Source organism: Numida meleagris, chromosome Z (genome assembly GCF_002078875.1).
Source record: "Numida meleagris isolate 19003 breed g44 Domestic line chromosome Z, NumMel1.0, whole genome shotgun sequence".
NCBI lineage: Eukaryota > Metazoa > Chordata > Aves > Galliformes > Numididae > Numida > Numida meleagris.
Genome location: NC_034438.1, coordinates 60,505,259 through 60,530,548, shown reverse-complemented (window position 1 = coordinate 60,530,548; position 25,290 = coordinate 60,505,259). Strand labels below are relative to the sequence as shown.

The 25,290-nt window shown below is 38.1% G+C and overlaps 1 long non-coding RNA gene across 1 annotated transcript in view; it reads left to right on the top strand.

Moving 5' to 3' along the window:
* The window catches only part of LOC110389917, a 50,501-nt gene that overhangs the window by 16,305 nt on the left and 8,906 nt on the right, over window positions 1-25,290 (top strand). Inside the window, exons 2-3 of the long non-coding RNA XR_002433445.1 lie at window positions 2,111-2,214; window positions 24,341-24,500. This is a non-coding gene — a long non-coding RNA (uncharacterized LOC110389917). The remainder of the gene's footprint in view (window positions 1-2,110; window positions 2,215-24,340; window positions 24,501-25,290) is intronic.

Genomic DNA, 25,290 nt, shown 5'->3' with positions numbered 1-25,290 from the left:
GAAAAGAAAAGAAAAGAAAAGAAAAGAAAAGAAAAGAAAAGAAAAGAAAAGAAAAGAAAAGAAAAGAAAAGAAAAGAAAAGAAAAGAAAAGAAAAAGAAAAGAAAAAGAAAAGAAAAGGAAAGGAAAAGAGAAGAAAAGAGAAGAAAAGAAAAGAGAAGAAAAGAAAAGAAAAGAAAAGAAAAGAAAAGAAAAGAAAAGAAAAGAAAAGGAAAGAAAAGAAAAGAAAAGAAAAGAAAAGAAAAGAAAAGAAAAGAAAAGAAAAGAAAGGAAAAGAAAGGAAAAGAAAAGAAAAGAAAAGGAAAGAAAAGAAAAGAAAAGAAAAGAAAAGAAAAGAAAAGAAAAGAAAAGAAAAGAAAGAAAAGAAAAGAAAAGAAAAGAAAAGGAAAAGCAGTCGCTAGTAACTTTTGCCTTTTCATAGAGAGAGAGAGAAGTGATGGTGTGGTCTGTAGGTAGGTGGCACTCATCACACATATCTTACGGGTTTTCTTTCTGCATGTTTTGATCCTCCTCTGGAAAACCTCATTCAAGGTATGGAAAGACTGAGAGCACAAAGAAATTTAAGAAGAGGAGGATAAGCTGACTGCTTTAAAGCAATTTTGTTCAATGTTAAGCTTTCTTACTTAAATCTTTATCCCTCTGACACTTCTTCTCTGGCAGTTTTTTCTAGAAAAATAGTTCTATAAGGAAATGTAGGTGTATGAAAATGAGATGACATGGAAACCAAATGGGATTTCATCATTGTTGCACCATCATCTGAAAAGTAATTTTTCGTAAGGACTTACAAGGTTATCGGTACCTCTTATTGTGTGCAGGATGCACTCACTGCAGATATGTATTGTGGTAACAAGGCATGACAGGGATTTCTGAGCTAAAGCTGTTCGATACTCTCTCCTATGGTAGAAGGGAAGAACTGAAAGTAGGAACTGAAGGAAAAACTATTTTATAGCTGAAATTTACTTTAAGATACTTCACAATTGGGTATTTTTTGTTACTTACTGTGATTTTTGTGAATCAGGCACAAAATCCATGATTGAGATACTAAATGTCAGAGAAGATGAGAAGCAGATAAAGTATAGTGGCTAAAATTTTCAGGACAGTAGTTGTTCATAGGGAGCTCTCATCTCTTCAAAACAGGATATTTGTCCAAGGCACAGGGATTTCCCCTTCAAATGCCAGCATGTGATAGTATGTTGTATGTTTTAAGAGTATTGTATTCAACCATCTTGCATTTCTTTTATTTATGCTTAAAAATTAATAAAATTGCTTTATAAATAAAATCTCTAAAGTTTTTCTCATCCTTTCATGTACTGCCACGTACTACGTCTTGCCTAGTGTACTCTACAAATTTAAGGAAAGGCCTGGGAAAATAATATATAATCCTTAGAGAAAGCAACTCTTACAAAGGCTACTAACTCATGTCTGCTTTCTCCACACTGTTACCTAAATGGAGGGCCAGAAACTTTCGAGGAGACTTTGATAAATCATTATTTGTTCATACATAAATGGATTTTGCCTTTTGTTCTCTCAAGTATGACAAGATTCTTATGTCTTCCTTTCTTGTAGATTCATTCTGGATTTCTGATTTCCATCAGGATTACTTTATGACACTTTTGTTGTATATGATCTTAAATTGAGCATAATTCATAGCCTTGATTCTGCAAGAACTTTGGAAATGCAGATTTACTAGTGTAAGGAGAAAATCATAAGGCCAGTGTTCTTGTAATAGAAGTGTCATTCCTTCCACATCACAGCATTGCATCCTGCTGCTCTAACCAAAAGTCAGAGGTGCTGTTTTAGGCAGATGATGGGTAGAGTATTATTTAGTAGCTGTCTGAATTATGAAGCTGAAAGAAAACAGAAAAAAATATAGTGATCTGGAACTGAAGTTATCAGACTTTCATTCTGGTCTTAATGATGTTATATTGTCTTGCAGAATCCAGGGATTTTTTCTTTTGTAATGGGAAGATACTTGTGATCTGGGGTATGAGCTAGTAGTAAACTGGAGCAGAGTTAAGTTTGTTCTTAATGGGGATTTCCTAAGATATACATTCCCTTTAAAAAGCACTATATCTCTGGTCTGATCCTCTCTATCTTCTGTCCTCCCTGCAGCACATTTTGGTGCATCTACAGAACAGTGAGATCAGGTTTGGCAGAGGGGGAACTGGTTTCCCAAAATGGACTTCTTGCAGAAAGCTGAGCTATTAGAGACCTGGGTAAGTTCCAAATGTGATATGTTATCAAAAATAGTCATCAGTGGGTTAGGAGTCAGACAGTTATCTTACAAAATGTGTTGGAGCCTATTCAGAAAAATTCTGATTAAAATTCTACCCTCTTCCATTCCTTTTACGATTTCATTTCAGAAGAAAAATGGGAAAGTATTAGCCTATATCTTGCACTTACATAACTTTCGTGTGGAAGATTTTTAAAAGCTGCGTTTTCAAAGAGTTTTTTTTATGTAATTTACAGTTGTATCACTGGTCCTGTGATTTAGAAGAATTTAAAGTCTATTCAGCAAAACTGTAACCCTTATACCAATCTGCTTCAAATAAAATAAAAGTTGTGTTTTCTGCTGTCACGTTATACCATAATTTTTAAGTGATTGTTGTAACTGCTGATACGAAAGTTCTGATATTAAAGTTTGCTGCTAACACTTTACTTTGGTGCAATGAACTCAGTTTAGCCATGTCTGAAATCTTTTCCAAGAATGTTTCTCTAACACTGCAGCAATTGATCCCAGACACACTTAGGCACAAAGGCTTCAGCACTGGATTTTATCCCTGTCTTTGCGTCCATGTGAGCTCTTTTGTAGCCTGGCACACTTCTACCTCCACATCCATTTAGATGCCAGTCCCTCAATGGCTTATCTTCTGTGGCCCTACCCAACACGAGGTGAAGGGCACAGCAGGGTCCTACATGCGCCTCTAATTTACTCCTTTCCTCCCACTGCAGATGATGAGTCCAGTGTTGACAAGATGAGGCTATATTTTGAGCTGTTGTTTACACTTGTTTTAAATCTGTGCAGAAATATCAGAACTAGTGATCATTATTGACAAATCTTATAATTTTACTGAGAGTCTTAAAAGTATTTACTGCTTTCTACAATATCTCAAACACACGGCTGACAGTCTGATCATTTATGTGCATATGGCGCTTTCACTTCTGTGTTTGCAACTTAAAGATAATAAAAGTTAAAATAATACTACACTAAGGCCTAGAAATAATAATGATAATGATAATATGCATATAATTATAAATATAATTATAAAAATATAAAAATATATGATTATCATTATCATTATAATTATAGTAATAATACAAACCATGAAAGCTTCTCCATGTGGAAAAGATATGTCAAAACTTCTACCCATCTACTGATCTTGCTGTAGACTGACTTTTGAATTTGGTGTAATTGGAGTCAGTGTCATTGATACTGCTAATTAATGTTGCATCTGACTTACAAGGCCATTTAAAAACAAACACTATCTGTAAAACAAGAAGTGAGAAGAACTTATTTCCCCTTGGACAGAATTGACATTGTCAGAATTGTGTTTATGGCATGAGAGGCTATTTTCATTGTAGCTAGTGTCTTTTATGCCTGAAATTAAAGCAAACTTATCCCAAACAGAAGCACAAGGACAGTTGTGCTTTACTATCTTTACTTCCTGAAAGACAAGACCTTGGTGCAGGTGGTCATTCTTCCTCACTGTGCAGTTGTGTATGCATTAATCAGTTTGCAGTATTCAGGAGATGCTTCAAGGAATAACAGACTTTGATGGAGAGCTGTGGTAGATGCTGAAACAGCAGTTTTCCATATCCGTGTTCGAATCAGCCTCTAAAATGTGATACTGGGAAGACTGATTGCAAGAACAGGTAGCATTCTACATAATTCAGGAGGAATACATTTTAATCATCACAATTATGTTCACCTTATCTTGGAGATGGAGGCATGTGCCTATTGGGACCCTCAGACTGGAAACAACTGTGTTCCCTAACTCTTCCTGGGCTCGTAAATCTCCTGCAGCAGGAACAGCAGCAAAGATGTCTTGGCCATGGTTGCCACTTCTGTCCTTCCTGCTCAGTGGACCACAGGCAATATTCTCACTCCATCCTCACTGCTTTTGAGTGTTGATATGCCATGGGACCTTGGATATTTAGGAGATGCCTGTTTCATTCACTAGGGAAGCTAGGAAGGTTTGGCACTATCTAAAGGCTTATTGTAATTTTGTAATTTATTTTGTAATTTATTTTGTGATCATTGCTCTCCCATTCTCCTTGACTGTTCTTTGAAGTAAAATCAGTTGATCTCTGCAGTCTCAGCTGTATAGGACAATACTGACAGGAAGTCACGCTAACACTTTTCTGGCTTGATTTGCAGTCAAATGCAGAACGACTAATATCATCTAGCATCCTGTGCCACAATAACGAGTTACCTCCCAGGTTTCTGTCTCCAGGGAATGCAGGATCACATTCCCATTTCATCTCTTCAGTTCATCTCCTTGGAAATTACCTTAGAAATCAGAGAGCAACTTCTGCATCTTCCATAGATTGACTGTGGTATTTTCGGAAGTAAATATTATGTCTTCTTACTTGTGACAAAAGGTCCAAAGATATTTGACCACTTTCCTAAAACATGGTTTGAAACAAGAAATATAGTGTAGAAATATAACAGCAGGTTTCAAAATGTTGAAATTATACACACAGACATTTATGTACAAATATATGGAAATAATTTCTTCAGTGTTTCTGTGCAGGCAGAGGCTCTTACTCTGTTGATCAATGTTTTTTAAATAACAAAATAATGTACATATTTTTCAGCAGGGTATCAAGTCCCTGAAGAACATTATCCTTTGACTACACAGTTTCATACTCCATAAAGATTTGTCAGCCTGATGGAAAGCAAAGACACTTCCTGGTAATAAAAGAGGGATTCCTTTCCCTAAGTATGGTCTTGTGATCCTGATGCTCCGACTCCTATCCCATTAAGAAAACTAAGTATTTTTAGAATTTTACACTGAAAACAATTGCAACGCTGCCTTTGATCTGTGAGTGGCAGAAGTTATTTGTTGGAGGTGACAGAATCTGTAGCATGAATGCCTGATGTTTGTGAAGTCCTGTGCAACACACTGCTTCGTTTCCAACTGCACTGTATGCAAATCAGCTGCAGTTCCAAGCCAGCGAGATGCACAACTTGCAAGATAATTGCTGGCACTTCTCAATGATTCCATTTTACATTTCACCTTAGTTAATATCTATTTGAGATAAAAGTTTTCATAAATAAAAACCACACAAAGATACTGTAATCATCTTGATTTTTGGTGGTTTTGCTTTTCTCTGTGTTTAGAAATACATTATAATTCATTCAGTCACTGACTGTGTCAGCAAGAGAAATGCATTTTTGTCATTCCATTCATTTAGTCTGTATTCTCCGGCTCTGGCTAAAGTGCAGTGTCTGGATTGAAGCCTCCCAAGTCTTATGGAAGGGCTGGCAGTATGAGCCTCAATACGTTCTTCAACTGTTGTCTCACTGTGTTTACTGACCACAACTTCAGTTCAGTGCATGGTTTGTGTTTAATTTCTGTGTTCAAAAGATCTCAGAGGTTTATTGATGATCATCCAGGGGCTAAGGCTACAGCTGCCAAGTGCTGTCCTGTTGTCTAGCACTTGTCTTTTTTCACCATTTTCCTTTGCCACCTAGGTGGACATCTGGGAGAGTAGCCTTAGGAGTCGCCATTGTCATTCCGCATTGTCTTTCAGTAGTCCATATAACATCTTCAAGTCTGGTATTTATAAAGCCATTTTGAAAACGGGAATGTAAAACTATACTTGTATTACAAGTACTTTTGTATTGTATCTTTCTCTAATATTGGTCATCCTATTCAAGAATCATCAAATCCCATACAGCATGCAATCGTCATGTCTTCTGGGCATGCCCCATAGTCTGCCTTGTACTAATACCCATCCTGTTGGAGCGGTGCCTCTTCACATTATGTATTCACTCCAAGCTGGAAGAGGACAACTGTGTGGTACATGCAAAGTATTTTTCTACTAAATGCCATTAATTTAAATGTCTCTGCTTTGTAGTCATCTATTGCAGCCTTCCAGACCCACTGTGCTGGGCCCCAGTGCGACCTTTCTGATGGAATTGAATTTTTCTTTCTAATTTGGCAGGTCACAGTACTTTTGAACAATGATGTCCAGACGTAGAAAGCGTGTTATATTTAAAGATTGGGAACTGCCCTGTTTATTTTCAGAAACATGTAAGAAATAAGATCAATAACAATAACAAAATTGCCTGAGTAAGATGAACACATACTGACACACTCTAGGACATTAGCCTGGATTTCAATCCTGATAAGAGTTACATTAGCATTTCTTCTCAAAAATTCCACCTGTATTGTAGTCAAAACAAAACCTTTACCATATTTCTGCTCCCTTTGTTCAGCCTCAGCAGGGAGCTAAACAGTGATGTTTCTTCCTAAAATTGCATAATAAAGTTATATCTCCTTATTTAACAGTGTCTCACTCTGTCCTTTTATAGTTGCAGTATTATCAGAAAGGTAACATGCTTTATATTTCTGTTAAGTGTTTATCTGATCTTTCTATATATGGTCTTTATATGCATGACCTATCTTTCTGGCATATCTATACGATCTCTATATATAGATCTGACATACATATGCTTCATTTATACATTCACATGCATATATATGAGGGCTGCTTTGAAAGTAATGCCTTCTATTTTATTATGTTGGCCCATGATGTCAGAGGCAGATGTTGGTGGTACGGCAGTAGAGGCTGAACCTTCCCACCAATATCACATTGCATGTTGTTGCTGTGTGACAGATGGCAGCAGAGGGACAGTCTGACAGAATGATGTCTGACATGGAAGTGTGCATGCGGCAAAGGTGTGTCACTGAATTTCTACGTGCAGAAAAAATGGCACCCACTGATATTCACTGATGCTCACTGAACGCTGATGGAGACGATACAGTGGATGTTAGCACAGTGAGGCAGTGGATGGTGTGTTTCTGCAGTGGCCACAGCAACAGTGGGTCACCTCCGCTAGTGCAGATATTTACAAGTGCAGCATGCAGATTCCTATTCATTATTCATTCTCAATGCTAGAAAAAATACATAACTAATGGAGGTGACTGTGTTGAAAGAGAGTGTTATGTAGCTGAGAATTTATTGTATCAAATTGTGTTATTGTGCTGTTTGTATCTGTTGTGGCTTCCATGGAAATAAACTGGAGGCATTACTTTCAGAGTGACCTATGTATATATATACAGGAAATATTAGGCAATTGTGTGGCCAACTATTCCATTTTTCAAGGACAAAAAGACTTTTCCAGCAGATCTGTGTGTAGGAGATTATTCCCTGAAAATATCATGGCGTCCGTCCTGCTTATGGTTGAGCAGAGAGCATCAACTCATTCCAATGCTCTGTTCTCAAACTGCACAATATCCAACGTTCTCACTGCAGCACTGTGAAAATGATGGAGTAATATAGGCCCTTGGCTCCTTGCCCTGGGGGCTTTTCAACTTTCACAGCAGTGTTGCTCAGATAACCACTCAAACTACTGCCTATGCTTTTTCCATATTGGGCGTTCTCAAGTGATCTCTGCACTACACATGCAGAAAGGTGGTGATGGACTTGATCTATAAATAACATGTAGAAAAGATGTGTTATGGACCCATGTTCTGGCAGGGAGATGTTTGTTGTCAGGAGTCTTGTCCGTTTCTTGTCGGTATGGGATTACGGCCCAAGTGGCTCCCACAGAATACTGTGCACCCTAGAAGCAGCTCAGTAACACATTCATTTTACAATCCTGTTCAGAAATCAGCGCTACACTATACTGGAAAATTGTCTTTCGAAGCCCTTCTTTTGCATCAGACACCCTATCTCTGAGTTTCCTATCTTGGAGGGAGGCGGGGGGAGCGGTGGTACATCAGAGCTACTCAAAATTCCCAAACTTTTAAAGGAACACAGATTAATTGTGATGCAATATGTTAATCTGAATTTCTTCAATTGGTATTGGTTTTGTTTTAAAGCATGATGGGAAAACTGCAAAAAGGAACAGGCAAACTACTTTTTGCTCAAATTAAATATGTAATTATGCATCTATTGTCATGCAGTAAATTATGCTCTCAGCTTAGGTCAAGATATACCCTTTATATAAAGAATTAAAAGTAGAAGGATTTCACCTAAGGCAACACTCATGTAATATGCTATGTACTTTTAATATTATATATCATGTATTTTATTAAATATTTTTGAAATAGTATAAAACAAAATCTAAGCAAATTGCAATGAAATTTCTAATTTTTGTGCAAATATATATGAACAATATATTTACATATTATAGGAATATAGAAATATAGGAACAATAAATGTGTTAGTGCTGTGTACTGTGCTAAACTGCAGAGGTCTGCAGAACCAACCATGAGTTAGGAAGTTCTTTTACATAAATACTCCTCCTCCTCCTCCTCTTGCCATTTATAGACCCTAAATTCAATTAGTATTCTAACCCTTCCCTACATGTGTATGATGAATATGATTTCCTCCAAAATTCTTCCTTTCAGATACTATATGTCCTTGATAATAACTGTTATAGATATGCATGTAGGTCGCTCTGAAAGTAATGCCTCCTATTTATTTCCATGGAAACTACAACAAACAGCACAATAGTACTGTTTGATAGAGCAAACTGTCAGCTGTAAAACACCCTTTTTCAAGACAGTCACCACTATTATCTGATTAGCTGGTTGAGATGCTCTTCATTTCCTGGTGTGGCAACTATCTGGAACATGGCTTGTCTTTCACAGTGCCGTCACCACTGCTGAAACACACCACCCACCGCCTCACTGTGCTCACATCCACAGTTTGGTCTCCACTGAAGTTCAGCAAGCACCAATGAATGTCAGTGGGTGCCATTTTTTCTGCATGTAAAAATTTGATCACAAACCTTTGCTCCATCCACACTTCCATTGTCAGATGCCATTCTGTCAGACTTCCCCTCTGCTGCCATCTGTCACACAGCAACAATGTGTAGCAGTATATTGGTGGGAAGGTCCAATCTCTGCTGCCATACCACCAAAATCCACCTTTGATATCATGGACCAGCATAATAAAATAGGAGGCATTACTTTTAGAGCAGCCTTTGTAGAAAAAAGGCACCTTGACCTAGAAATATCCAAGGGTTTTTTGGAAAAAGCTGTTTCTCCTCTCTTTTCCAAAATTGCCACTCTTTCTTTAGTTTAAGAAGTTATCAGATGTCTCTTCATAGAAATATCTCTAATTGTAAGCATTTAACTTCCCTAACTGTGGCACTACCAAATCTCCTCAGCTCATTTCTGCATGGCTAGATAGCTCCCATGCTTTATTTTATATTACTATACTTGTTCCAGTATAAATATTGAAAATGTCTGTCCTAGGAGCCAGGAAGTATGGTTGATTTCCATACAGGATAAAGCATGAGATGTGCCCCTTTTTAACCTGGAGGTGCAGAAAGGACATGTGTATCACCTGCTAAGGTAAGGTTTAAGCAGAACATTTTTAACATCACCATTTTACCTCTTGTTCTGCATTAGTATACACTCCCACTTTTGTTAATTTACATAAACATACGTAGTTATGAATAATGCATGAGTTACTTTACATGCAGGGCTTCCAGCTCCCACAGTGCAGGAGTGTACACACAGTCTGATTGGCTCTGCTCTATTTTCATTTCTGGCAATTCTTGGGAGCACAAAAGAGGCTGAAAAGTATGACAGGAATGGACAATACTTATTTTGTGAGAAGTATCTGTGGCCTTTTCAAGGCAATTGTATTGCAAAGTTTTGCCTGAGATTATTTTTCCTTGATTTTATTTTATTTTTCCCTGGGAAGAATGAATTAAAAGGTCCCTGATCGCTTCCTTGCAGATTCAGCCAGACCTGTGAATTTTTACTCTTTTAAAGCATGCTGCTGGATTTGTTCCATTTGCATGGATGTGAGCATAACCTATACATAAATAAAGAACCGTCCAGTTTTTTAAGGTCCCTTGATTAAAGTATCAAGGAGATTAAAGTATAAAGGAGATGCTAGGAAACAACTGAACTGAAGCTGAAATACCTTGATGTAGAGAAAATATAAAGTTGCTAGCTTTTATTATTTTAGCTTTTTTTCAGGAAAATGAAATGGCTTCTACAATGTGCATTCATCTTTTGCCGCTGGGTGCGCTCCTGTTGTTGCAGTAGAGAGGTTAACCATACCTTAAGTAGACACGTTTGTTTAGTAAAGAACACTGATGCTGTGCTAATGAAACAAGATGCAGGAAGGTTCCTCTTTTATCTTAGCAAAGACTTAGTTATGTCTTTATGTATATGCAGAAAGAAAATCCATTCATTCTATTCCTCTTCCCCCAGAAGAACTGCCATTTATTAAAAGGGGGCCCTAAAAAGTGGTGCTGCTACTGGCTGTGAGCTGACCAGTAATTTTCCAAGTTTTTCAAGTATGTTGATGGAAGTAAAAAGTATTTTTTGTGAAATAAAATGCAGGTCATTCTGCCAGCCTAACTGTGCACCTGTTACCATACTCCCAAGTCATTCAGTACACAAATAAAATTTGGTTTTAAAAGCTTTGTAACAATAATGACCTTCTTTTCTGAATGCTTCCAATGTTTTGCGGAAGCATTCTGTCTTACTACAGCAAGCAGTTGCAAAAAGTCTTTAACTGTCCCTGTAAATGATCGAGTCATGTACAAATATTAACTGTCAGTATTTATTAATATCTTCAGTAGCAGAGGATATTGTCATTTCACCATCTTCAGCTTATATTAATAATTCTGTAAATTGTTTTTAGCTGCCCACAGCATATCACATCTAAGCAAGCCAAAATGCTGCCTGCTTTTTTTTTTCTCTATGTTGACGACAGCAGAACTTTGTCAAGGACTTGACTTTCCAAGCCTATGGCAGCTTATTGTGGGTGGGTCACCTGAGCAAAACCTTTTTCTTACTCTGGACCTGAGTGGAACCAGCAGGATGTAAGCCAGGCTCTGGCTTAAGCAAGGGTGTTTTCTATGCCTGCACTTTTCTATTTTGAAAGCAAATTCTGAAAGGTTGCTAATTAACTGTTTAAAGTATTCAAAAAGTGCTTCTTTGGATTACTCTGCAAGATGGTAGTGCAGGGATTTGTTTGGATTCTGCAATATTCTCCATTCTGTCATGTACACAAATGTCCATAGCAATGACTTACTCTCTGCTAACATGTAAAACAGCTTTCATGCCACTAATCACCACCAGATAGAAGCATTTTTCCAGGTGGATGCAAGCACCTAGACAGAAATCCTGAGCCAGTGAAGCTGCCAGGTTGCATGGCTTGTTACAAACAAAATATTCAGGTCATTTCACTCTTACATTCATAAACGCAGGCCCTCTTTCTAACAAATCTTGGACTGAACTAATTCTTGGTGAGACTATTTTGTGATTATGCTTGGTGGAAAGATGCTAATTTTTTTTGTCCTTAGGAGTAAGAGAAGACAATCTGTATGCAGAAATAATGAAAATAATCCTAAAAAAAAGATGGAAAAAAGAAAACTTGTTTTGACTGGCACTCTGATTTTCCCATGACTACTGTAAATTTGATACAGTGGAATCTTAATCAAGATGCCTTGGCAGAAGGCCTTTTGTATCTCTTAAGAATACTTGGTTAACCAAAGACATTGCTTGAATAATAATTTCCTTGGGAAGATACTGCGCCCATCAAATGGTTGAGAGGTTCTCAAGCCCCTGTGTACAAACTGCAATGCTGAAAAATACTTGGTCATCTGGATCCTTTGTAAGCAGCGAGCTGCAGGTGCCTGTGTTTGGGCAAAATTGTGTCATCAAGAGTGGCTGTGAGACCCTGTCGTAGTGACTGAGGTGTGCACTGAGCCCCAGCTTAGTGCTGAGATGCAGGAGTGAGCACTGGACAGGCTATTCACTGGACAGTGATGGAAACACTCATCAAGTGACCAGAGGAAATGAACTGGTGAATTACAGAGATACTAAGGCCTTGTGGGTTGCAAGTGTGTCATGAGACTGTGCACTTGATGTACGAAGCAGTTGTCTGTATTTCATAATGGTCACTGAGAACATAAATTTGATTAGAATTCATTCTTTTGCCATAAAAAATTATGATATTGTAGCAGTAAACAATAGTCACAAGACAGTTTTCCATTAAAAACACCTCTTCTTGGCTAAAATTCAGCAACTGGCATGTGCCAAAGACTTTCTTGTCCTAATGAATCAAGAAGCGCTCAGAATCCTACAAAACAGTTTTCTCCCATCAGAAGAAGATCATAATATCATCCTCAACACATTTACTTTCCGCAAGTTTGATCTGTTGTGCCTCAGCTCCATCCCATCTAGATACACATCAGTCACCAAACAAAGAAAGGAAAACAACATCTCATTCTGTTTGTGAGTACCCAACTCTGTTCTTCCTCTATTTGTATATTTCTGTGTATTCTGATTCTTGAGATCTTTTCCATTCTGAGGGGACTATGCAGTTGTCATGGTTTTGTGATTTTCGGTTATTGGTATTCCACATCATAACATCATGTAGTGGATATACCTGGTTCTCAGAAGAGAAGGACTACTACAGTCCCCACGGTACTTTTCTCCTCTCTTACCATTTTCCAGCCAGAGGGAAAAGATAAAAGCTCGCAGTATAAAAACTTACAGATCACAAGACCTCGTCCCTTTTCTGCCCGTCTCTCGTCTTGGCAGCACCTCGCTCTCCAGCCGTCTTATTGTCGGTAGTAGAGTAAGGCCTACCTTGATTTTGGGACATTCTCTCTCTCTGTATTGGATTTATCAGCTTAAATTGTAATTATATTGTATTATAGTGTGTTGTTTTGCATTCCGATATCTTGTTTAGTAAATTAGTTTGTTTCTCCTCAGATTGTTGCCGCTGTTCTTTGCTCTCAGGGCCATCTCCTTACCCTTTTCCCCTTTTCCCTTTTCCCAGGGCGTGGACCTGTGGATTCCCCGTCCCCTTCGTCGCGGAACCGGGCCGAACGCCCGTAAACCGTTGACAGCAGTACATTCATTACATCAGTCATGCAGCTATTCCCACTGTTGGCATGCTGGTGTTGGTTATTGTTGTGAATCCCATGCAAAAACTGTTTTCACTAAGAAGGACAGACAGTTGGAAATAAATCACAAAATTCAGACTCTAATCTTCAATCCAGTTTTACCACAGCTGTCAGTGGGAGTGTGAGAATGTCCCTAAAGCCCTCAGTGAATGTTGCTGACAGTTCAGCATGAGGTGTGCAGATTGAGAGAGGAAAGATGCGGGTGTTGGGCTTTGCACTGCATAAATGGGCTGCTTTGCTCAGGCAGATAAAAGAAATGCAGACAAAAATTAACTGCCTCAGAGCAGCCCAGGAATGTGTGTCTGTTGGTCTGTCCTGCTGGTGCCAGGAAGCCCCATCACTTGCTGTGAGCACAGAGAAGGCTGCCTGACTCCATCAGGGAGTGCCGCCTTCTCTCTTCCTCTATGAAAAAATTGCTTTGCCATGTAGGTCAGCATCATGATGTAAATCCTAATGAAAGATTCAGAGATGTCTGAGCAAATTAAGCTGTTGGGCCACCTTGATGCTCCCTTAATCTATCTCTCTGCATTTTTCTCCTTGTACTTCTTATTTTTGAGGAAAATACTAGGGGAAAAACACAGTTTAGTTGCAGAGCAATAGCCACTGCGACTGTCTGAGTCTTTTCTTCTCCTGCAGCTTGAGCAGAACTGCCATCTTGATTATTATTATCTCTGTCAGACTCCTTTCCTTACTGGAAGTGAGGTAAAACTTTCCTATTTTGAAAATGATTCCTATCAATTCATATTTCAGTCTTCCAGGGCTGAGTCCTTAAGTCCTTATGTCACCCTTACTCTGTCAAAACTCTCCCCAAAGGCATTTGTCTGATTAGGAGATTTTCTTGATCTGTAGGGATAGCATTGCAGTCATTTTAAACACAAGTCTGCTATCTGTTCTCCTGTGCAGTGGGGAAAGACACATTTCCTTCCTTCTGGAAAAGTATAGGATAGTATTATATAGTATTATAGCATGTTGGGCAGGGATACCACCCACCAGCTCAGGCTGCATAGAGCCCCATCCAACCTGGCCTTAATCCTCAGAAGCATTAAATTGAACAGCAATCCCAGAACCCATCTGTCCAGGAAGGTATAATTTGGATTTGTGTCCTTTATTTTCAGCTAACTTGTTGAGCTAATATTCAGCTCTGAGCAGTAAATCCATCCTGCCTGTCATCCAGGAAATAGATCCAAAATTTACAAGACCGCTCTCCCTTCCAGAGTCCCCAACATGCAAATGTAAATTTGTGATTTCTATTATCTGAGAAATTATTTAATTTGAGGTGTCCAAATACTGCACGATATCTGTACATCAGATTCTCAACTATTGTCATGCTAACCACTAGAACCATAGAAACTTTTAAGTTGGAAGGGACCCTTAAAGATTATGTATTCCAGCTCCCCTGCAACAATCAGGGACACCGACAGCTGCATCAGTGTGCTCAGAGCTGCATCTCCTGCCTCCATCTGTGTTTTGCTGTACAAACATCTTCTTTGTCTGAACATGAGTTCCTATAAAAAGGTGATGATTATAAGGGAGTACCTTTTGGTTTTAAAAGCTATTCATCTACAGAAGACCACTTTCTTGCAAACATGCATGTTTTCACTATTTTCACTATTTTTGTGGGAGTCACAGATGAGAAAATTTGCATAATCCACACCATTCACATAATTGCAGTTGTTTTGACACAGCTGATACATTCTGTTTCTGCACGGTTGATAGCAGCACACTGACACAAAGCTGCATGTCAGTGTGTGTATGTCCCTTATGTCCTCCTGTTAAGTCCCTTACCTACTGTGAAAGGCACTGCATCTTTTCATATGATAAAAAGAAAGCTGCAGCCACTTTACATTACTTAGCCTAATACTTTACAGATGGTGCCCTTGTTGTCTGGGGCTGCTGGGGGGAATAGGAGCCTCACTGCAAAAAAGCAATTTCAGGTTTTGCATGTTTAACCAAACCAAACAAAAGCAAAAACAAGCAAACAAAACACAGCAACTAATCTGCAGCAAAGATGAAGAAGTTTCAAGGCAAAGTGTTGTATTTGCTCTGGGTCCCTGGAAAACTCAGATGTCCAAACAGAGACTTCTCAGAGCATGAGATGAGGTTGAGATGTGGAGGCTTGTTGCTTGCTGTGCTGCTGCGGGTCACCTCCAGCGTGATTTGAGAACTGGTTATATCCGATCCTGCTGAAAAACTCAAAGCAGGGACTCTCAACATGAGCACCACCGTGATGCTGCTTTCTCAAGCAGGCTAGCATGACTTAGAAGAGAATCTTTAAAAAGTCAGGGTCATCTGCTGAATTAATCACTGACTTGATTGCTGTTTGCGCATATTTTATAAACTGCTGATGGGTTCAGGCCCCCTCTTTTCCTCAGTAGATGTGAAATTCATTGATTACGGAGGCTTTTAGTTGTATCACCCAAGCAGAAAACTTCAAGATTTTGTGTTAAATCAAGTCTTTGTGTTGGCCTGTACTGTGCTTTCCAACATTTGTATCTTATTTCCCCTCTCTTCATGCAAGAAGGGGAAGAGGAATGTATTTTCTTTCCATTTTGTCTTTCTGTGGCAGGTGGCCCAGGCACCTGAGATGCTCTTGCTGTTCCCCAGACAAAGACAAAGTAGCTGTCCTTCACTAACACCTCACCTTGTACGGCCGAATACATTAAACTGTCTTTTATTCTCAGCCACTATCTCTGTCAATCCTCAACACCCTGCTTGTGAATTTAGACTCAGTCCTTTAAAGTACAGGTGTTTCCTTGCCCATCCCTGCTAGCAATGCCTTTTCTCACTTGATTTGTTTTGTACCTTTATTCTGGTCCATATCCATTTAAGTGATGAGAAAGAGGACTAGGGCTGAAAAAGCACATTTCTCCTGACGCTCAATTACTGACCACTGCAGCCAGCTCTTTGCCCATTGCTTAAAAAAAATGAGTCTGCAAATACAGTCATGGAGAACGACTGTAAAATATCATCTATAGAGAGCAGTACTTTCAAGGCATATTCCTGGGGTGAGGGGATATTGTGTGCTGGTCAGAAAGACGGGTCCGTTTGTGGAAGTTCCATCTGCTTTGTCAACAATTGAAGAATATTGACTGCCAGTCTTTCCCTTCTGAAAGGCATTTCCACCTTGTTACTCACTTTTGTTTCTACAAAAATGCACATTATTTCTTCCTGCAGTGCATATGAGATGAGCAAGAAGGTAGAACAAAATAGGTTTCTGTAAACTACCGTTTTTTGGCATAGCATTGCAGGTAAAGTTATCCCAACAGAAAATGAAGTTTATTAGCCTACAGAAGATTTCTTTTTCTACTTATGTCAGTTTCCTGTTTAAGACATTTAAATCTGTCATTTCTAGCTGGTAGGATAATGGCAGTGATAGAGCTTTTGCTGGCATGACCTGGCCACTGGAAATCCAGAAGTACTAGCTTTCTAGTGGAGGACTAAAATCAGGCTTGTTTGGTGGAGGTTCAGAAAAGCCAAGTGATGAGCAAGGTATATGTGAGACTGCTGCTGATTTAGGACTGAAGAAGCTCTGTACTTCACTGGGTTCAGTCTTCTGCTCAGTGGAATTTTACTATATTAGAGTAATCACGAGCATCAAATTAGTGAGTGAAAACAAAGGAGCAAGACAGAAGAGAAATGTGAGGAGCAGACAGCCAGATACTTCTGAGCATCTTGTCATTAACAGCTGTGCAGAGTGTATGACAGTGTCAGTCTGCTCCATTGTTGTTCTGTGCCACACATAAAATCATAAGGCAAGTTGCAAACTAGTTAATTATAAAGGATTGTTTAATTGCAATAAAAGTAAGATATTCCATCTCAAACATAATGGACATTTAAGGACAATTACAGGTTCTCTAGGCTTCAGAATTTCTGATTAACATCATATGCATAAAACCACCAGCCCAGGATCTAGGCTACATTTCACTATGCTTATTAAAATCTTATCTCAGTCCTTGTTATTGTACTTTTGCTACTCTGCTTCACATCTTGTTGCGTCTGAATGCTTCCACGCTGTTAGTAGTCCAGTGGAGTTAATGGTGGCAAATGTTCCAAAAGTTATAATGGTCTAATATTACGAGACTCGCACTTAAATAAGTTGGATGCAAGGAAAATGTGAGGCTTTCAGAATAATGCTTTTAGAAAGTTAACATACTTATTGTGTTTCTTTTGTCCATTGAGATCATCTTTGGGTTTTTTCCTCTTGCTTGGCTAAGGCCATACATTACCTTGGGAAGTATGGTTAGAGTCACTGTGACACATTTCAAACTTCAGTTGCAGAGTGCTAAATCATATGGTGGGGCACCAAAAGCTAACTTTTTCTCAGAAATATTTGGAGTTGAATAAATCTGCAACTCAAAATAAAGGAACATTATAAGTGCTTAAAAAAGATGATTTTGAACTCAAAAGAGCCAAACCTGCAAAGATACTGGTTCACTGAGCTGTACTGAGGTTTTGGCTAGTAATCTTTGTTTTCACAGTTGGGACAGGGTGACTCTGTATCCCTAGGTGGCTGCAGTGACTCATTTGACAGATGGTAATGAATGATGTCACCCAAACTCAGGCTTTGTTTGATATTTTGTGCATTAATTTTGAACATGAACACTAACTCCCATTTTTATACATTCCATCTTCAAATGACTCTGAAGAACACAAATCATATTTGACTGTGCAACCTACCCGTTAGTTTTCACTTGATTTTTGGCCAGTTCTGACAGCCAGTCAAAACCAAACTGGCAGCTAGTCACAAAAAGGGTCCTGAATCTAGCCATGACAAAAGCAGAGAGGGGAAGAACTTGGCTGTCCTCTTCTAGCTGGCAGCAGCAAGCGGAGGGCAAGGTGGGAAACAAAAGTCCAGATTACTGCCCCTGTTGGGGCAAAGACAGCTATAGTTCAGATCCCTCCTAAGTTGCCTCCTAAGAGGCAACAGCCAGCTGGTCAATCAGCATGCAGGCGCTGACTGATCCATCAGTATGCACACAAGCATGTCACACGGTGTCACGCACAGCAAGCAGGGAATAGGAGAGGAAAGAGAATGAGCAGCAGGAAAAATTATGGGACAAGGCATATGCCCTCATAAAAAAATGATCTTAGTTTATTTACTGCTTAGTTCCATGAACAACTTCTTTACCTCACCAACACCACATGTCTGGTCTGGAGAGCTTGGTCAGGAATGAACAGCTGAAGCGGAGTTGCTCCTCATTCCATAGCCCTGATGTGCTTTCCACTCCTGCTCCTTTCAGTGGCTACTTATCTATAACACAGCCAGATATGTAACAGCATAACAGATAAAAATTGAGCACTCAAAGGGAAGAATTACTTTTTGGCAGGGTTTGGGATTGTTATCCTGACAGGAGCATGACAGAAGCCAACAACTACCCTGGAGGACCCCATAAGTATGATAGAAGATGGATAAATCCACACTTCAAAATTCATTACTGGCTTTAATCAGATTTACCCAGGCTTCTAAGTCTAATGATTTCAATGACCTTTAGAAAAAGATCAGGCTTGTTTGCCAAGTAGATTTTCTGCATTTGAAACATATGTAATTATCATAAAAATTAGAAAGAGTAGAGAAGAGATCTTCTTGAAATTCAGTGGAATATTGTTCTTTTATTTAATTTATTTTATATTTCAGCAGTAAAAGCTGAGGCCAGTAATTCCCATGATTTGTGCATATGCTTCGCTTTGATAGCATTTCTTTGCAAAATGTTCAGTAAAGTTATATTTTTATCATTATTTCTGTTGTGAGTCAATTAGGAATAGCCAGCATCTTTAGACGTCCCATTTCCCTTTTCTCCTCTAAAGAAACATTCATCTAAGCTAAGATCTCCAATCCACCTTGCATTTCAGCAAGGTAGTTAAATCTGCTTCTTTACTGATGTTTTGATATTTTTTTAAGTTGAGCAATGGGCCTCAGTCCAATAAAATCACAGACCCAGGGCAGTAGAGGAAAAGGCAAAAGGACAAGAATCCTTCTGTCTTCAGGAGTTAGTTGTTGCCTTATATAGTTAACTTTTAAAGTCTTGCCTTTACATTTATTCAAACACCTCAGTAATTCTGTATATGAAAGAGCATCTGGAAATACCTAAGTTGTTCCTGAATCTTACTCACTTAAAGATCATTCCTGGGGGGTTCAGAGTGATTGTTTTTGCCAAATTCCATTACATAATATAAATTATGTTGCTGTTTTTTTTCTGTAAGACTAGCATTCATGAATATCCAAATATGGCTGTATGGATACGGAAATGTACACATATAAATCTGGAGCAGGTACCATGGCCAGTTAGATATGATCAAGAATAGTGTAACTTAAAGTGTAAATTTCTTGAAGAGAGAACATTTTGATGTTTTCTTATATAGTATTCTCTTAGAGAATATTTGAATCATATTCCTTCCCAGTGATGTCAAGCAAAAACAGGAAACCTACTATTTGAAGACATAATACCTATGTCTGCTCCAGGTTATAAGCTGAACGAGCTGTAATTCAGGGGAAAATTAGTTTTACTATTCAAATAATTGAAATGATATTCTAAAAGAATAAACCACACTTTAAAATTCAGCCTGCAAACCATTCCCAAGTGCTTGATTTAATACCAGCAAGCAGTTCAGCACCGCCCCACTGCTCTCTCACTCCCTCTGCTAAAATGGATTGCAGGAGAAAATGCAGTGAAAAAGTGCTCATGGGTTGAGGTAAGGACAACGAGATCCCTCACTCAATTACCATCGTAGGCAAAACACACTCAGCTTAGAGACATTTATGATGGACGCTTGCAAGGTTCTGCAGAATCTCCATGGGGGAAGTTTCCCGGGGCTGTAGAAGGGTATGGGCAGGGGAGGAGTGGTGAAGACATGTCTGGGAGCACTCTTGGACACCCTGATAAACCAGGGAAACTGCAGACAAAGACACTTCTATTTTAGCCAGTACTTCAGATTAGCTACTTTCAATGTTTTCCTTTTCTAGAACATTAGGTCAGGATAGAACATAGTGGGAAATAGTGTTGAGTATCTGCATATCTGATTTTGGTCATTTTGCCTATAGGATTTTCTTAAGATCTGTCACAATATTAAATAACAACCTATGTCCTTGTGAATGGCAAAATTATTTTGGAATTCTCATAGTAAATGTAACTCATAATGTTCATGCTAATCTCATCTAATTTTCTAATTAAGGAGAGGACTACTCCTAAAAATTTAAGGTACATACTATAAAAAGCAGAAGCACACAGTATGAACTAAACCTGGAAACAGTGTTTTTAGCTATAAATAGCTAATTGCGTCTGTATTTAAGTATAGTTACTCGCTGCATATGAATTAACTATACAGTCCTAGCAGAAACTGATAGTCAGAACCTTTATTTAAAAACAAAGCAAAAAATATTCTTCACTGATTAAACAATCAAACAGCTTCTAGGGATGGAGAGGGTTCTCCTTCAATGGAAATAATGAAAACATGAGTGTTTACTTTTCTAAAATATATGCTATCAGTCTACTAGAAACGATGCATTAATGCAGAAATTGATGGTTGAGTTTGTGTGATCTGTGATACAAAGGAGGTCAGATTCTGTGATCACAATAGATCTGTCAAGGCTTAAAATGGTTCCATCTATTAACACTGATTTTTATATGTAATACAAAATGAAGCTGCTTAGACACTGTTCTACATGAAATGATATATTTTTCAAGCAAGCAATGCAAAATAGATACACTTCAGCAGTACTGGATTGCTAAATTTGAGAACAATAGTATTTTGTTGGTATTTTTGCAAAATTAACTATATAACCTAGTGAAAGAAGATGCCCCTCTCCTTGTTCTCTATTTTAAACAACTCAAGAATCTTTAATTGATAATGCTAAAAAAAAAACTGAAAAAAATTATTTTCATATTTTCCTTTTCTGTTGCACACATACAGAATTATGAACAGAATTACAGAATTATGCATGCTGAATGATTGTTTTTCTTTGAGTTACATTTGATTACATGGATTAGAAAACCTTCATTACAAAGTCAGATACTTTCCTCTTTCTAGTAATTGGATTGGAATATTGAAGCTTTTTTTAGTTGGGCAGTAAATTTATCATAGGACAGTGCAAAAACTATCAATAATCTGGCTGCTATTTTTGCGGATTTCAGAAGTTTGGAGTTCTGATAGCTGACAAACATGACAATAATACATTTAGCAATATAGGGAAGAACACTGTGATATTGATTTTGTGGTCTGTGGCAAGGAATCAGGACAGACTAGCATGGTAGAAGTGTTTGTTTGAATGATGCGCTTAAGTGTTTCGTTTGTGTTTCTGTGTGTACGCACAACTTGCTGTGGGCACTGTGCACTTATGTATTAGGCATATTAGTTTTATAAACCTGTAAAACATAAGCAAGTAAAATAACAATTTACACATGCAATTATGGCATATAGACTTTTTTATTTGATTTGGAAATGTTTTCTGTATTAAGTAGATTTCAGAGTCGTAGTACTTAAAATATTCTATTGCAGTATTTCCTTAGTGCAAAGACTTCATTTTACAGCACATAGTAATGCAATAACCATGTTTTATTATAAAAGTATAGCTTACTTTTCAAATACATAGGGTTTGTCCTAACCACCATTCTCCACCTTAGCTGGCTGCCTAAAATCTATCTCTCCAGAGCTTTATGCAGCAGTAGCTGCTGGGGAGGACACTTAGACGTCCTTCCCTGCCTCTTCCAATCCTGGCTCAGCATGATGTGTTGTGATCTCACCAGGTCTTACTGGCCGACCAGGGTTAACTTGTTTGGCCAAGGAGAGCAATTCCTTTGACCACAGATCTTAAGTCTGAAACATGCCATATTTCTGCTTTCACACTTTGAGTCAAAAGAAAAATGAAAATGTGATGTATGCCCATCAAAGTAATTGTAAGTGTCCTCTTAGATTTTAAATAAGGTTTCAAACTCTAGTTAAGATAAATCATCTACTAAAAGACACATTTTTTTCTATGAGCAATTGCTATGTATGTATGTCACTCCAAAATAAATGCACCCTATTCATTTCCGAGGAAAATACAACAGATACAAAGAGCACAATTACAGTGTTTGATAGAGAAAATTCACATCTACAAAACACTTTTTTTCAACATAGTCACCACCTTAATTATGCATTTTCACCAGCGATGAACAAGAGTCTGTATGCCACGCTCATAACAATCTGCATGACCACCTGGAACATGACGATTCTTTCACATCACTGTTGCTACTGCTGAAACGCAACACCCACTGCCTCACCGTGCTCATATCCACTGTTTGGTCTCCATCAACATTTAGCAAGCATTGATGAATGTCAATGGGTGCAATTTTTCCCAAGTGGAGGAATTCAGTGGCATTCCTTTTCTTCATCCACACTTCCATGTCAGATGCCATTCTGTCAGACTGCCCCCCTGCTGCATTCTGTCACATAGCAACAGCATGTAATGGAGCATTGGCAGGAATACAACATCTACTGCCATATCACCAACATCCACCTCTGACTTCGCAGGCCGACTTCATACAATAGGAGGCATTACTTTCAGAGCAGTCCCCCTACCTTGTTTTCTTTATACAGTACACTCTATAGATACACTATTTATAAACTACTACAGTAGCCTGCATTCTACTTATGTATCTATGTTCTGATTTACACAGATAACTATAACAAAAAATACCTAGCTCCTGGACAGTATTTTCAAAAAAGTCTCAAATCTCCTTAAATCTTCACAGTTGTTATTTTTTTTTTTAATACAATGAAAATTGAGTCATTGGAAGTTATTTCTTCAAGAGAACTTCAAAGGCTAGTGACAGAAATTGGGCTTCAGAACTGTACAAAGATGCTCAGTTCATTATCTACTAGGTAACTCTGTCTGACCTTTGGAAACTTTAAGGATTATTGCAACAGAGGGAAGGGGTTTCCAAAAATATTATTGGCTTAAAATGGCCATTACAACACTCAATTCCCTCCTGAATTTCATGACATACTATCTGGGACTGGGAAGGTGAAATCTATTAAATTAAATGGCACATTTTCTCCTTAGCTGCTACAGAAAGCCCATAAACAAAACTGACCAGAAAACAGGATACCATTTCAGATGCGGACCCGGCATTCCCATAACACAATAAACACCCCTAACTACTGAGCAAAGCCTTTCACCTCCTTTTCTAAGTTCAGGTCCTCAGAGCACTTCTGAATGAAAAGTACTTCAAAACTGGAGTATCGAAGGAACTTTTTCTCCACTTAGGAAGAGTTTTCATTCTTTTTTATTATTATAATTTTTCTTTATTTTATTTTACGAATATCCGTTTAAACCACAAAATGCTGTATTCTCAGAAATAGAAGCTTGGCAATAACAGATGGGAATCAACTGTGGAAAGAAACTGTCCCAGTGAGGAGCTAAAATTAGCAACCATGTTTTCAGAGGAGGTCTTCACATTTTAAAATCTCTTGAAAATCCAGGCTGTGCATATGACAATAGGAGCTGAGCTGTTGGGTATTGAGCTCTTCTGAAAATCTCACACTCCTTCAGGGAGATCAAATTGGAACTGAAGCTTTTTGAAAATTTAGACTCAATTGTGATATGCTGAGCTCTTTTGAAAACAGAGATCTGTAAGTGCATCTTTGAGAGGGATTTGTTATGAGGAATGTCTGCAGTAGACTGAGAATCACATTAAATTTGTAGGGAATGCTTTCTCATTAGGGAACATTATTATTAAAAATGGCACACTGAGGTATAGTGAGAGAAGGATGATTTAGGAAGCCAGAAAGCCCCAACCTTCATTTCTTTTCCTTTGAGATTCTACACTGACATGACATTTCTCTTTCCTTTATTACCAGACTAAAGGCTAGGAGTATTCCCTCTTTCAGATCAGTGATTGACACAAAATCTGTGTGTTGAAAAATATCTGCCTGCTGTAGAACTCTTCTTACCAAACCATGGGGAGGTTTAGAAGAATGGGATTTTTTACTACCTTTGATCTAGCTAAATTGTTTTGCAAATACTCCTAAGGTTGAAAAAGATTAGGCCAATATCTGCCATTGAAAAATGCCAGTTGCTAAGAAATCTTTATAAATATTGTGCTGCAGGTATGCCTCAACCTTGATTGGTAGGTTATAACCTGACAAAATGTTATGAACCAGCTTCTTGGAACTTAAAAATGTTAGCTATGCCAGAATGAATGGAGCATCACATTTCATGTGTTTTTATTTTTTGCCCTTTACAGGTCTTCAGTATCACCACTGTGGATTTCCTGATGACACTGACGCATTTTAACAGTCCTAATTTCAGGCACAATTTATTTAGTTTTGAAGTGTCAGCCTCATTTTAATGGGGCTAAAACCATGCAGCTAGTCAAGTGCAAAACAGCCTGGGGGAAAATTCAGGTAAGGAGACTTCTGTGACATCATTACTATCATGGCTGTCATTTATGGCTGAATTTGCACAACCAGGTTTTTCTATTCAAATTTTTTAAAAGTTGTGATAAACAGTATTGTGAAATATAGCTAGAGTAACTGATTCTTTTCTCTTTCAGCAGCATTAATAGACACTTCTTGTAGGTTGTTTAATTGAGGAATGAATAAATGGGTGTGAAATGTTTAATTACATCCGTGGCATTTATTTCCTTCAGCACCGTTTTACCAACTGCTTCAGATACTGCACAGCTGCATCTTAGGGTGAATTCATTATGGCTGGTATCATTATCAACCAGCTTTATTCTAATTAGACACAATGGTATCTATTCAGTACCAGTGATTACGATAATTTTCATAGAAAAAGTCTTCAAAGTTTCATTTAAGGAAAGGATTTAAAAAAAAAAAGAAAACAACACAGGAAACAGTAATCCTCATCTAATGGTTTGATTCCTTAAATTAAGAAACATCTCTTATTTCCTTTTGAAATTTGAAAGCATGAAAAGTGTTCAGCACAATTAGAGTTGTATGCTACAAGCAGCATTTTTAAAAAGCTCATCTGAAAATATCTGGACAAAACTATCACTCAGGAAAACTCAGATTTAGAAAATACTGAGCACTGAAGAAAGTAGCAGAATTTAAAGAGTGGAGATGTCTGGAATTGAAGATCCTTCCTTCCTTCCTTCCTTCCTTTCCTTCCTTTCCTTCCTTCCTTCCTTCCTTCCTTCCTTCCTTCCTTCCTTCCTTCCTTCCTTCCTTCCTT